A 15,080-nucleotide genomic window follows, 5' to 3' on the forward strand; every position below is an offset into this window, starting at 1 on the left:
AATGGATTCTGTCCTACAGGATTCATTATATTCTTTGAGTTAGCCATTTCTCTCATAGTAAGAACATACGGATCTGAGAATCAAGGGGAAGAAGTGAGAGTAACTCCCTTATTAATAAATAATTCACCAGTAGAATTTTCATTTCTGGACTCAGGAATTTTGAGCGGTATTAGTTTGTAAGCCTTAGTTTCCAAAATAGAGAGGATTTTACTAGGAGAAGCAACATTAGTTCTGTAGAATTAAAGTTAAGACTTCTGTTGATTAACTTGGGCTCCTCCTGACACTGAACCAAGAGGCAAAGATAAGGATCACTTTCCTGGCTGAGATGGTAGATACCAGTCATCGAGAGAAAAGTAGGTTTACAATGGAAATTGGGAAGACTAAACTCAGAAACTAGAACAACTATAGTTCTCCTTTGCCAACTACCTCTCTACTACTAAAGTTCTACTATTAGACACACTAAATTGGAAGGTAGGAAGAAAAGAAAATGGAGTTGCACCTCTTGCTTTGCTTGCTCTTCCTGACAGTACCACTCCGGACACTGTACTTCATCCTGACAGCAGAAGCTGGTTGCAACCACAGTTCCAGAATCAGCCTAATCATGTTCTCTCTCTCTCTCTTTTTTAAATATTTTATTTATTTATTCCTGAGCACAGAGAGAGGCAGAGACATAGGCAGAAGGAGAAGTAGACCGATACGGGATTTGATCCCGGGACTCCAGGATCATGCCCTGAGCCAAAGGCAGACATTCAACTGCTGAGCCACCCAGGCGTCCCTAATCATACTCTCTTAAATGTACCAGCATCAGGCAGGCAGCAACTTTCCCTAAGCAGTCTTAATTCCACAAGGCCCTTCCTTTGAACTCCCAGACCGGCAGCAACAGCTGCATACAACTCTCTACTCAGATGTATGGTTTCTAGGGTTTTGAAGTTCTTGGGTTCTGTGATTCTAAGCTCAAATAACTCCACCTTCTTTCCTTGGTTTCCCCAACCCCAAGAAATATGGCTGCTTCCTGTAGTTATTACTTCTGTGTTCTCTCAGTGCTTCCTTTTCACCTTGTGAGTTAGCCTATCTTCTGACAAACCAATTTCTGTATTATAGTCTCTGTTAAAATAACTAGTGTAGTTTCTGTTTTCTGATCTTGATACACTGGAATGTTATATAAAAAGATAAAATACGTTTTTCTTTCCAAAATGTGTATGAAAGCATATTTTATAGAAAATGATGCTATGCATCAACATTTGGAGTAAATTTAACAAGTACCTAAAAATGAGAGATTTGGGTTAGATTTAAGAGAAGTTTTCTCATTTAACTATTTTCCAGTTGCCCAGGTCAAAAATTTTGGAATCGCCCCTTGCTCTTCTTTTTTTTCATGCCCCACATCTAACATAAGACAATCTTATTGGGGTGCCTGGGTGGCTCATTCGATTAAGCAACTGCCTTTGGCTTAGGTCATGATCTTGGTTTTCCTGGGATTGAGCCCTGTGTCATGATCCCTGCTCAGCAGGGAGCCTGCTTCTCCCTCTGCCCTTCCCCCTGCTCTCTGTTTCTCTCTCTCAAATAAAGAAAACGTTTTTTAAAAGCTGCTGGTATTGAAGAATTAGCCTTGACTTCTGGGCTAAAATGCAGTTTGGCTCGAATTACTTGATTTAATTTCTTCCATATTTAAAATGAAATTAAGTTAAAAATACATAGATATAAAAAAATTAGTCTTGTTCTAGACTGTAGAAGTTTTGACTAGCTAAAAAGTGAATGAGGCTTGAGACAAAATAGGGAGTTCAGCTACAAAAAGGGTGATTTTTTGTGCTTCTTCCACAACTTACCTATTCTTCAGAGATATAAGCTTCTTTAGTTAGAAAGCTAGTAGCAAATGCTCTATATTATGAAAACTTTTATAAGATGAAAAAGGTCAATTTACTTCTTCCCCGTCCATCTGGTACACATTTTTCTATGTCTGTAGTATGCATCCTTATCTATATCCCATCTGTGACTTTATAGTTAATGTAACATCACCAGTGGTGAAAGTGACAGGCAGGAAGGGTACAGTAATCCGGAAGACATAATCCATCATAGAAAAGGCAGTCCTTTGTGCTTTGTATTTTTGGAGTTGCAGGAAAACTTCCAAGTATCTAGCAAAAGTATCAGCCTCCATCCATGAAACTGTATAGGTCACTCTAGCAAACTCTCCTTCTGGGCAAGGCAAATAATCATGTCTGATTTTTTTTTACTGTCTTATCTGCTTCCAGTTTTCTAAACATCAACTATGTGAAGATGACTCCCAAATATCTATTTAAGGTCTCTCCCTCTGAGCTCTGAATCCATATTTATAAATATTTGTTTGAATCTCTACCTGGTAGTTCTGCTGGAATTTAAACTCCACATTCCCCAGATTGTCTTTATTGTCTTTGTTGAAAGCACTATTCTCATCACCTAACTTTTGAGTCATATTTGACCTTTCTCCATTTTCCCTTATCTAGTTAGTTGCATTTCTTGGTCTTTCCATGCAGACTGAGAGACAGTATGCAGAGTTGTTAGGGGCCTGGCAGACAATATTGAGTTTACGTTAGGGCTTGAACTACCACAAACTAGTTGTGTGCCTTGAGCAGTTTCCTTAAGTTCTCTGTGCCTCAGTTTCTTCATTTGTAAATTGGGAATGGTAGTATTTTTAGCTTGAGTCTCATAACATTATTTTGAAGATTAAAAGATAATATATGATATGTCCCTAGCAGAGTGCTTAGCATAGTAGTATTCAATTATAATTATTTCCATTCCATGTGCTATACTACTTCATTTCAGGCTCTTTATTTCTGAGGTCAACTTCTATTGTATTATGTCACATGATGGATAAACTGGCTTCTGCGGAATACACACACACACACACACACACACATATATGAAATTTTATTTGAGATACAATTTTAGAGTTTATGTAGAATCCACTGAATTTTGCTAAGATTTATGCCTCATGTGACTTCTAATTAAGGAAGTGGAAAAACTGCACAGTGGAAACATTCTATTCCTGTCCTACTGTGGGGCATTTGGTGTGAGACCAGCAGGTTAAGAAGAAGCCTCAAAAAATCCAAAGACAGATGTACATTTTAAAATGTAAAAATAAAACAAAACAGGAGTGCTCACGCAATGTCAACTCAGGCAAAATTAATTTGGGGAGAATTTACAGATCAGGAAATCTTGTAACAGGAAAATGGGAAGCTGTGGTGTAGCCTCTGGACATCTCTGCAAGGATTATTTGGTTAAGCAACAACATCAAGTAATTCCTCTCTGTAGAGTCATATGTACTCTGGATCAAGATGTACAGCAAGAGACAGAGTTAGTTCCCTTTTCTGTTTTTCTTTCATCTGCAGACAACCACTTTTTACCTCAGTTAAACCATTTGCTCAGAATGAAAACATCATCTATATAATCACTTTACATGCTTCTTCTGCACATTTGTAAATTATTTGTCTAAAAGACATTTATGGTATTTCCCCATTCTCATTGTGTATTTAATACCACTAATTTTAAATGGTTCTATTTTGAATTTCTAACCAAATACATGTTTTAAAGGGGTGAATAAAACACAGAAAGAATTCCCAGTTTTTAGTTTCCTTTCAGCGTAGTTCCTTTTAAAATGGTACCTGGGAAATACTGAGTTTTATTGTAATCTAATTCCTTTGTCCTGTGACATATTCCTATCTATTTCTCTCAAAGTTATGAGAGATTTATCCATATGCCAAAGAATTGTGAAGTATTTTATGGACTCTTCAGAAAGAATGCTTTAATATTTTATAAAGAACTTAACTTTGTAAATTTATAATAGGCCTGTGACAATAGAATTAAGTTTCTATTGTTCCTGGTTCTAAGTATCATGGAAAACCCCAGCTTTGACTTGCTGACACATTCATATTTCCTGCATCTAGAACTATTAGGTTGGCGTTTTTATTGTGCTGTCAACTGTGGGGGAGGGGGAAGCACAACTGCCTTTATTAAGATTAAGAATTCAAAAGCCAGTAAAATGTGATTATCTGTCTACCAGCCTACTTACCTACATATTAAAACCCATTCCTGCAGTTCTTCTCTGTCCATTCCTACTTGGTAATCAGTGTTCCATTCCTGTGTTGTCTCCTGTAACTTCTTTCATCCCCTGTCAACATGAGGCAATATAGAAGATTAAGAGTACAGGTTATGGAGTTAAACCTGAGTTTTAACCGAAGGCTGCCATTTATTTGCTGTGTGATCATGGATAAATAAGTTAATTTCTCAGTCTTCTCATTTGGAAAAGTGGGTGGTCATTAAATGCAGATTGTTATGAGGATTAATTAGGAAAGTATACATTAAAAAACCCTGGCCCTCTGTAATGGTAAAGGACAGTGTTTAAGATCTCAAATTTTGTGAACCTGTTCTTTGACCTGCATTTACCAGATCTGTTTGAATTTTATTGACTACTCCTGGGGTTTTATTTATTTATTTTTTTTTCTGGGTTTATCATTTCTCTCTTTTTACTTAGATGAGGTCTTTTATCCTCAATCTTTGGAAATTTTACTTTTTGTTCTTGGCTGGGGGCTTATGGAATCTTTTAAAGAATTGCTGGTCAGAGGGATGTATCTGTGAGAATAGTAAGGGGGAAGTAAGGAGGAGTTGCTCTTTAAATTTTCTGTCCTAATCCGAGAAGAAGGTTGTGCTAACAACATTCAAATTCTGAAGATCTGGGCAGCCCTGGAGGCTCAGCGGTTTGGCGTCACCTTCAGCCCAGGGCCTGATCCTGGAGACCTGGGATGTTGTCCCATGTCAGGCTCCCCACATGGAGCCTGCTTCTCCCTCTGCCTTTGTCTCTGCCTCTCTCTCTCTGTCTCTCTTTCTCTCTCTCTCTGTCTCTCATGAGTAAATAAATAAAAAAAATCTTAAAAAAAAAACAAATTCTGAAGATCTAAACAGAACTGTCGCATCATTCATGGATGATAACTTGGCAAGAAGATATCCTATTTCATCAATCACAGATGATTAAACATTGACAAATTCAGGTACCACTCCATCACTTTCCTCTCTGAAAATTATATTTATTTACTCAACTGTAGCAATGTTAACACTTTCTTTTATCTTCTTGTATCTGACTGACAATTCTTAGTTTTGATTAAAAGGAACACATACTTCCAATACTTTCTTTTGATTGTAGCCCACGTTCTTTGGAGATCAGTGTCTGCAATTTAGATAGGCTTATAGTCAGAGTAAGTATATATGTACTAGTTGGTTTAAGCTTCACTTCAGGACAGCCTGTTGCCCTAATTGGGAAGACACCATTCAAGGATTATGTCCAATATTTTGAAGGTTTATTTATTTGCGAAGGAGAGAAAGAATCTCAAGAAGACTCCCCACTGAGAGAGAAGCCCCACAAAGGCTCTATCTCATGACCCTGAGATCATGACCTTAGCCAAGACCAAGAGTCAGATGCTCAACCAATTAAGCCACCTACGTGCCTTTCATATATTTTAAGCAAAAATTAAATTGTATAGAGGTAGCTACTATGAAAACGTCTGTTTTTGTTTTTGTTTGCATCGGTATCTGATTTTGCTAATGACTGAATACTAAACATCAGAAATGAATTTCTCTTTGTAAAAGGTGCTAACTAGCATGAGGAGTCTAAAAAATGGACTCTCAATGGTAAAATTAAAAATATTTAAGATTGAGGAAGATGGTGGTGGAGTAGGAAGACCCTAGACCTGTCTCATCTCTTGAATGCAATTAGATAACTATCAAATCATCCTAAATACTCCAGGAACTGACCTGAAGATTGGCACAACAAACTCTACAACTAAAGGTAAAGGAGAGGTCACATTGAAGAGGGTAGGAAGTACGGAGATGCAGCTTGGAAGAGAAATAGATCATGGCTGCTGTGGTGGTGAGAGAGCTGTGGTTGTAGAGGAGGGTGATAGGCAGGCTAACATACAGGATCCCCATAGCAAGTGGCTTAGAAGGTGAGAGGGGCCAAATTTTGTGACTTCTGGCAACTAGCAGAGCTTAAAGCCTAGAGTTTTAAAGGTCAGTGGGCTTGGCTGGGATAGAGCCTGGAGGGCATTGTATTGCTCTTGGAGAGAACCTGTACACACAGCATGGAAACAGTGATCTGAGGAGCATCTGGGGCACATGGTAGGGAGGTCAGTTGGTCGTCTTGGAGCATGTTTCAGAGAGGCAGCATTCACAGAGAGATCCCTCTGGGAACAAAGGAACTGACAGGCATCATTTCCTTCCCCTGCCCCTCAGCATAAGTGCAAGACTAGCTATGGGAGCCAGTATAGCTCTGACACTTGTTACCTACCTTGCTTACACCAGGCCCATTCCCTTGCACTTCAGTGGAACCACCTCTCCTGGTCATGCTTGCCTCAGTTCCATATCAGTGGGCCCCCCTCTCTTAGAAGACTGGCCGAAGCCCTGCCAACACTGTGACTCCTGATATGGGAGTTTTGTGGAGCCTCAGTTCGAGTGGCAGTGGTGACAGGTCTCATTTCACAAATAGAGACCAGAGAGCACCTACTTAAAATACACCACATGCAGGCCAGGGACCAAACACTGCTCAAAACAGGCAAAGAGAGCCTCTGTAGATGACTGGCCTGAGGGATAAAGTGGCCAGGACACAACAGCACAGTACATGCAGCACATGTTAGAGACACTTCCAGAAGTGCCAGGCTCTGAGGAATAGGAGAGCACTACAGGACCTCTTTTTCATAAGTTCATATGGCCTTTAAGAATAGGAGACATAGGGACGCCTGGGTGGCTCAGCTGTTGAGCATCTGCCTTTGGCCCAGGGCGTGATCCTGGGATCCTGGGCTCGAGTCCCATGTTGGGCTCCCTGCATGGAGCCTGCTTCTCCCGCTTCTCCCTCTGCCTGTGTCTCTGCCTCTCTCTCTGTCTCTCTGTGTGTCTCTCATGAATAAATAAATAAAATCCTTTTTTAAAAAAGAATAGAAGACATATCTGACTTTCCTAACCCATAGAAATAGGCATAGAGAATTAGACAAAATGAGAAGACAAAGAAATTTCTCCCAAATGAAAGAACAGGAGAAGTTCACAGTCAGAGATCTAAGCAAAATAGATGTAAGTAATATGCCTAATAGAAAATTTAAAGTGATGATCATAAGGATACTGACTCAACTTGAGAAGAGTAGAAGACATGAATGAGACCCTTAACACAGAGATAAAGAATAACCTAGCAGAGATAAAGGGGATAATAAATGAAATAAGAAACATTCTTGTTGGAATGAACAGTAGGATGGAAGAAGCAGAGGAACAAATTAGTGCCCTAGAATACAAAGTGATGGGAAGTAGCCAAGCTCAATGAGAGAAAAGAATTATGAAAAATGAGAATATACTTAAGGAACTCAGTGATTCCATCAAACATAAAGCATTCATATTATAGGAGTCTCAGAAGAAGAGAGAAAAGGGGGCAGAAAATTTATTTCAAGAAATAATAGCTGAAAACTTCCCTAGTCTGAGGAAGGAAACGTATTCAGATCCAAGTTGCAAAAAGAACTATCAAAATCAACAAAAACAGACCCACACCAAGACACATCGGAATTAAATTGGGAAAATAGAGTGATAAAGAAAAAATAGTAAAAGCAGCAAGATGAAAGAAAACAATAACTTAAGAGGTAAAACCTGTAAGGCTAGCAGATTTTTTTCAGCAGAAACTTTACAAGCCAGAAGAGAGTGGCATGATGTATTCAAAGTGCTGAATGGGAAGAACCTGCATCCAAGAATCTTCTATCCAGCAAGGCGATCATTCAGAATAGAAGGAGAGATAAAGAGTTTTCTAGTCAGATATAAACTAAAGGGGTTCATGACCGGGGCACCTGGGTGGCTCAGTTGGTTAAGTGTCCAACTCTGGATTTTGGCTCAGGTCATAATCTCAGGGTTGTGAGATTGAGCCCTGTGTTGGGCTTTGCACTCAGCATGGAGTCTCCTGGAGATTCTCCCACCCCTCCCTTTGCCCCTCCCCCTGTTTTCTCTGTCTCTCTCTCTCTCTCTCAAATGAATAAATACAATCTTAAACTAAAGGAGTTCATGACCACTAAATCAGCCCTGCAAGTAATAATAAAGGAGGCTCTCTTGAGTGGAAAGGAGAGACAAAGTGACAGGTAGAAACAGAAAAGCAGTGAAAATGAATCAATCAGGGAACTCACAAAATAGAGATGTAAAATATAACAACATATACCTAATGTGAGGAGGAGAGGAGTAAAGAATGGATTCAAACTTAAATGACTGTCAACTTAATATAGACTGCTGTATGTAGAAAAGGTTATATACAAATCTAATGGTAACCACAAATCAAAAATCACTAATAAATATGTAAAGAATAGAGAGAAAGAAATACAAATATATCACAAAAGAAAATCACCAAAGAGAAAGACAAGAAAGGATCAAAAAAATCTTCAGAAACAACCACAAAACAATTAATTAAATGCCAATAAATATATATCTATCAATAATTATTTTTAATGTTAGTGGATTGAATGCTCCAATCAAGACATAGGGTGAAAGAATTGATGAAAAAACAAGACCCACCTCTATGCTGCCTATAAGAGACTCATTTTATTTATTTATTTGTTTATTTATTTTAAAAAATATTTTATTTATTCATGACAGAGAGAGAGGGAGAGAGAGAGAGAGAGGCAGAGACATAGGCAGAGGGAGAAGCAGGCTCCATGCAGGGAGCCCAATGCAGGACTCAATCCCCAGGACTCCAGGATCACACCCTGGGCTGAAGGCAGTTGCTAAACCACTGAGCCACCCAGGGATCCCCAAGAGACTCATTTTAGACCTGAAGACACCTGCAGACTGAAAATGAGGGGATGGAAAAACATTTATCTTGCAAATGGAGGTCAAAAGAAAGCCAGAGTAGCAATACTTATAGTGGACAAAATATACTTTAAAACAAATACTATAACAAGAGACAAAGAAACACACTATATAATAATAAAGGGGACAGTCCTATAGGAAGATCTATGAATTGTAAATATTTATTCATCCAACATGGGAGCACATAAATATATATTAAAAATACATATATAAATATATAAAAAAGGAATTGATAATAATAGTAGGGGTTTTTAACATTTCACTTACATCAATGGATAGATTGTCTAAACAGAAAATAAACAAGGAAACAATGGCTTTGAGTGACACACTGGACCAAATGGATTTAACAGATATATCCAGAACATTCCATCCTAAAATAGCCGAATACACATATTTTTTCAAGTGCACATAGAGTATTCTCCAGAAGAGATCACAAATTAGCCCACAAAACAAGCCTCAACAAATTTGGGAAGATTGAAGTCATATTATGCATCTTTTCTGACCACAATGCTATGAAATGAGAAATCAACCACAAGAAAAAATCTGGAAAGATCACAAATACATGGAGATTAAATAACATGCTACTAAACAATGAATGGGTCAGCCAGGAAATAAAAAACTATATGGAAACAAATGAAAATGAAAACACAAGTGGTTCAAAACCTTTGGGATATAGCAAAAACTGTTCTAAGGGGGAAGTTTATAGCAATACAGGCCTACCTCAAGAAGCAAGAAAAGTCTCAAGTAAAAAAGCTAACCTTACACTTAAAGGAGCTAGAAAAAGAACAACGAACAAAACCCAAAACCAGAAGAAGGAAGGAAATAATAAAGATTACAGTAGAAATAAATTATACAGAAACTAAAAACCTGCAATAGATCAGATCATTGAATCCAGAAGCTGGTTCTTTGAAAAAAATCAATAAAATTGATAAATCTTTAGTCAGACTTATCAAGAAGGAAAGGGAAAGAACCCAAATATATAAAATCACAAATGAGAGAGGAGAAATAATATGACACCACAAATAAAAACAATTATGAGAATATTATGAAAAACGATATACTAACAAATTAGACAACCTGGAAGGAATGGATAAATTCCTAGAAACATATAAACTATCAAAACTGAAACAGGAAGAAATAAAAAATTTGAACAGACTCATAACCAACAAAGAAATTACATCAATAATCAAAAAACTCCCAACAAACGAAAGTCCAGGACCCATATGGCTTCACAAGCAAATTCTACCAAACATTTAAAAAAGAGTTAATATCTACTTTTCTCAACTATTCCAGAAAAAGGAAAGAAAACTATCAAATTCATTCTGTGATGCCAACATTACCCTAATGACCAAAACCAGAAAAGTTTACTACACAAAAGAGAACTATAGGTCAATGTTTCTGATGAACAGAGATATAAAAATCCTCAACAAAATACTAGCAAACTGAATCCAACAATACATTAAAAAAAATAATTCACCACAACCAAGTAGGATTTATTTGTAGGTTGCCAGGGTGGTTCAATATTCAGAAATCAATCATCTTGATACATCACATCAATAATAGAAAGGATACAAATGATATCATTTCAATAGATGCAGGAAAAACGTTTGACAAAATACAACATTCATGGTAAAAACTCAACAAAGTATTGGGTTTAGAGGAAACATATAGGCTGTATATGAAAAATCAGCAGCTAATTTCATCTTCAATGGAGAAAAACTGAGAGCTTTCCTTCTAAGGTCAGTCACAACATAAGGATGTGCACTACGACCACTTTTTTTCAACCTAGTACTGGGAGTCCTAGCCTCAGCAATTACACAACAAAAAGAAATAAAAGGCATTCAAGGATGCCTGGGTGGCTCAGGGGTTGAGGGTCTGCCTTCTGCTCAGGGTGTAATCCCGGGGTCCTGGGATCGAGTTCCATATCGGGCTCCTTGCATGGAGCCTGCTTTTCCTCCCTCTGCCTATGTCTCTGCCTCTCTCTCTGTGTCTCTCATGAATAAATCAATAAAATCTAAAAAAAAAAAAAACATTCAGATTGAATAATGTAGAAGTAAAACTTTCACTATTTGTAGATGACATGATTCTTTATATGTAAAAACTTGAAAGACTGCACCAAAAATTGCATTGCTAGAACTAATAAATTCAGTAAAGTCTCACGATACAAGATCAATCAGAAATTTGTTGCATTTCTCTACACCAATACTGAAGAAGCAGAAAGAGAAATTAAGAAAACAATCCCATTTACAATTGCACCAAAATAATAAGGTACCTAGTAGGAAACCTAACCAAAGAGCTGTACCCTGAAAACTATAAATGACTGATGACAGAAGTTGAAGATGACACAAAGAAATGAGAAGACATTCCAAGCTCATGGATTGGAAGAACAAGTATTATTAAAATGTCTATACTTCCCAAAGCAATATATACATTTAATGCAATCCCTATCAAAATACCAAAAAGCATTTTTCACAGAGCTAGAATGGACAATCATAAAATTTGTGTGGAATCACAAAAGACCCCAAAGAGCCAAGGCAACCTTGAAAAAGAAAAGCAAATCTGGAGACATCACAATTCAGACTTCCAGTTATATTAGAAAGATACAGTAATCAAAACATAATGGTACTGTCACAAAAACAGATACATAGATCAATGGAACAGAATAGAAAATCCAGAAATAAACCCTCAGTTATATGGTCAATTAATCTTTGACAAAGCAGGCAAGTATTTCCAGTGAGAAAAAGCTAGTTTCTTCAACAAATAATGTAGGGAAAACTGGACAGAAACTTGCAAAAGAATGAAATTCTTACATCATATAGCAAAATAAATTCAAAACGGATTAAAGACCTACATGTGAGACCTGAAACCATAAAAATTCTGGAAGATAACATAAGCAATAACTGCTTCAATGTCAGCTGAAGCAGTTTTTTTAGATATGTCTCCTGAAGCAAGGGAAACAAAAGCAAAAATAAACTATTGGGACTATATCAAAATAAAAAAACTTCTGCACAGTGGTGGAAACAATCAATGAAACTAAAAGGTAACCTATGGAATGGGAAAAGATATTTGCAAATAACATATCCAATAAAAGATCCATATCTTATATATCTAAGATATATAAAGAGCTTATACAACTCAACATCCAAAAACCAAATAATTCAATTAAAAAATAGGCAGAATTCATGAACAGACATTTCTCCAAGGAGGACATCAAGATGGAAATAGATGAAAATATGCTCATCGGGATCCCTGGGTGGCGCAGCGGTTTAGTGCCTGCCTTTGGCCCAGGGCGCGATCCTGGAGACCCGGGATCGAATCCCACGTCGGGCTCCCGGTGCATGGAGCCTGCTTCTCCCTCTGCCTGTGTCTCTGCCTCTCTCTCTCTCTCTCTCTCTCTCTCTCTCTGTGACTATCATAAATAAATAAAAATTTAAAAAAATATGCTCATCATCACTTATGATCAGGGAAGTACAAATCAAAACTAGAAATCACCTCACATGTCAGAATGGCTAAAATCAACAACACAAGAAATAATAGGTGACAATGAGGATATGGAAAAAAAAGAACAATTGTGCATTCTTGATGAGAATGCAAACTGGTGCAGCCACTGTGGAAAACAGTATGGAAGTTTCTCAAGAAGTTAAAAATAGAGCTACCCTATGATCCAGCAATTGAACTACTGTGTATTTATCCAAAGAATACAAAACACTAATTCAGAGGGATACACATATCCTGTTTATAGCAGTGTTATTTACAATAGCCAAGATATGCAAATAGCCAAGGTGTCCATTAATTGATGAGTAGATAAAGAAGTGATATATATATAATCCTATTATGTATATATATACACATAATATTCTTGGTGTATGCATGTATGTATGTGTATATATGTGTATGCATATATGTATGTGTATATATGTATGTATACACCATGAATATTATGTAGCCATAGGAAAGAATAAAATTTTGTCATTTTATTCTGCTACTGTCACAAAAAAAAGTGATAGTTTTTTGACAGGTAGTGGGTATAATACTAAGTGAAATAGGTCAAATCAAGAAAGACCATATAATGGTACTTGTATGTGGAATTTAGGAAACAAAACAAATGAACAAAGAAAAATCAAAGATAGACAATTAAGAAACAGGCTCTTAATTATAGAGAATTATAAAGTATAATCGATGGTCACCAAAAGAGAAAGGGGTGGGTAATGGTTTAAATAGGTGACGAGGATTAAGGAGTGCACTTTCCATAATGAGTACTGGGTTATGTATGGAATTATTGAATCACTATATTATACACCTGAAGCTAACACTATATATTAATCTAAAAAAAAAAAGACACAGAAGACATGGCTAGTTGGCTCCGTCAAAAAAAAGTTGAATGTCTTTAAAAAAATGTATTGACTATATGTGGATTGACTTAAATGTTTTAGAGACATTAACCATACTTAATACTATAAAATACACTCATGAGATTTGAGGATTTTATAGTTAGGGAAGGCACCTCAGGTGTAATTTCAAATGAGTATTTGTGTAGCCATTGATTTAGGAAAATCTCTCATTTCCTGATCTGACTGTAAAGTAACAGAATCTTTTCTCTGGAATCATCTGTCCATGCTGCATGTATGAATGGCTGCATGGTCATGTGACTTGTATATTCATGTAAGGCCCTGTGCTTGAAAGGGATTCATACGTGTTTTAATGCTCTTCCATTGTGAAATATTATAATTTATTTGAAGAAGGGATCCCTCATTTTTATTTTACAGTGGGCTCTCTTAATCATTTAGCCAGTCCTGGCTGAATCAACCTTTCATGCAAAGGACAGAGCTGGGACTTCATCGAGTTTACACATGTTAGAGGAACTCTTATGTCTGCTTATGTAATGAATATCTATATGTGGGGCAAAATCTGGTTTGAATTTCCTTCAGTTAGAACCAATGAAGTTGTGGGGAGTAATTAACTCTCTTCTCCTTCACTAACTGTTATTTTCTACTCAAAAGAACCTACGAGTATACAGGCCAAATTGGCTGAGGTCAGTACACAGTAGTGTCATCTAGGCTTCAAGGGCCACATTGTTCATCATAGCAGAGAGAAATAAAACTCCTGATACAGAACCTTTGGTAATTTTGGTGCAATTGAACTTTTATCAGACTGTTATTACCCTATCAGAAAACAAAGTAAAATCAGAATATTGAAATTAATTTTTGTTTTACTTATTTTGCTAAAAGCTGTAATTTTCACCTTATTCCTTAACACAGTATCTTTGTATACAGTTAAACTGAAAACTGGTTTGGATTGTGTTTTTTAATAGAGCACATGATGTTTGAAAGGATCAGTTTATAGGCAATACTCCTAAATCTCAGCCTTTAAAGCAAGATTTGATTTAAAGCCTTGTGCATAGAGGCCAATTATTGCCCAGTAACATTGATTGAGTGATGGCCTGACAGGGATCCTGGGAGATGAGGCATTAGTTTAAAATTTTTTAAAAAAAATTTGTGTAAGCCACATTTTGTTCCTCTTGGTTATGACTGTACTTTTCTTTTGATTTGCAGTTAGAATGTGGACATATTTTCCAAATGAATGAAAACTCAGTTTGCAGTGGGATGGCAAAGCCTCCTTTTATGGAGAAGTATGGCCTGGGGACTCATAGAGGCCTGCTTCAGGCTAGACTAGAAATAAAAAAGATTATGTTTTCTGGCCATTAAGGAACATTCTGTTGATTCAAATCTTCTAATCTTATTGTGAAAATGTATAATTCCTCATTCTATAAAATCACTAGGGGCTGTTCTACCTGTTGATTGTTGATGCCTTCTCAAGTACTTGTTTCCTCTTTTGTCTTGAAAAGTTTTTTACTCTAGTGGAATGAAGAACAGAGAAAAGATGATTGGCATAGTCCTGTTCTTCCACAGATTTACCTGGGCAACTAAAACAAAATTTGAGTATTTTAAAACGTAACCCTCCTCTGCTCCCTACCCCATCCTTCAACTGCCCTGGCCTTCTTTAATGGGCACTTCAATGGCTTTTTAGCAGTGTCAAGGAGATGATTACAGTGGGAAAAGGCCTGATGCAGGCTTGACTGGCATTAGGAAATGCTCAGTACCATCCACAACTCTTCCCAGCCCTAAAATCTACCCAGCATTTGTCCAGGAGACTGACTGAAGTTCAAGGAGGTCATTCAACAAGCACAGTTCATTTCTTTCTGACATGGTGAACATAAGAAATCGTTACTATTT

Source organism: Canis aureus, chromosome 20, assembly GCF_053574225.1.
Source record: "Canis aureus isolate CA01 chromosome 20, VMU_Caureus_v.1.0, whole genome shotgun sequence".
NCBI lineage: Eukaryota > Metazoa > Chordata > Mammalia > Carnivora > Canidae > Canis > Canis aureus.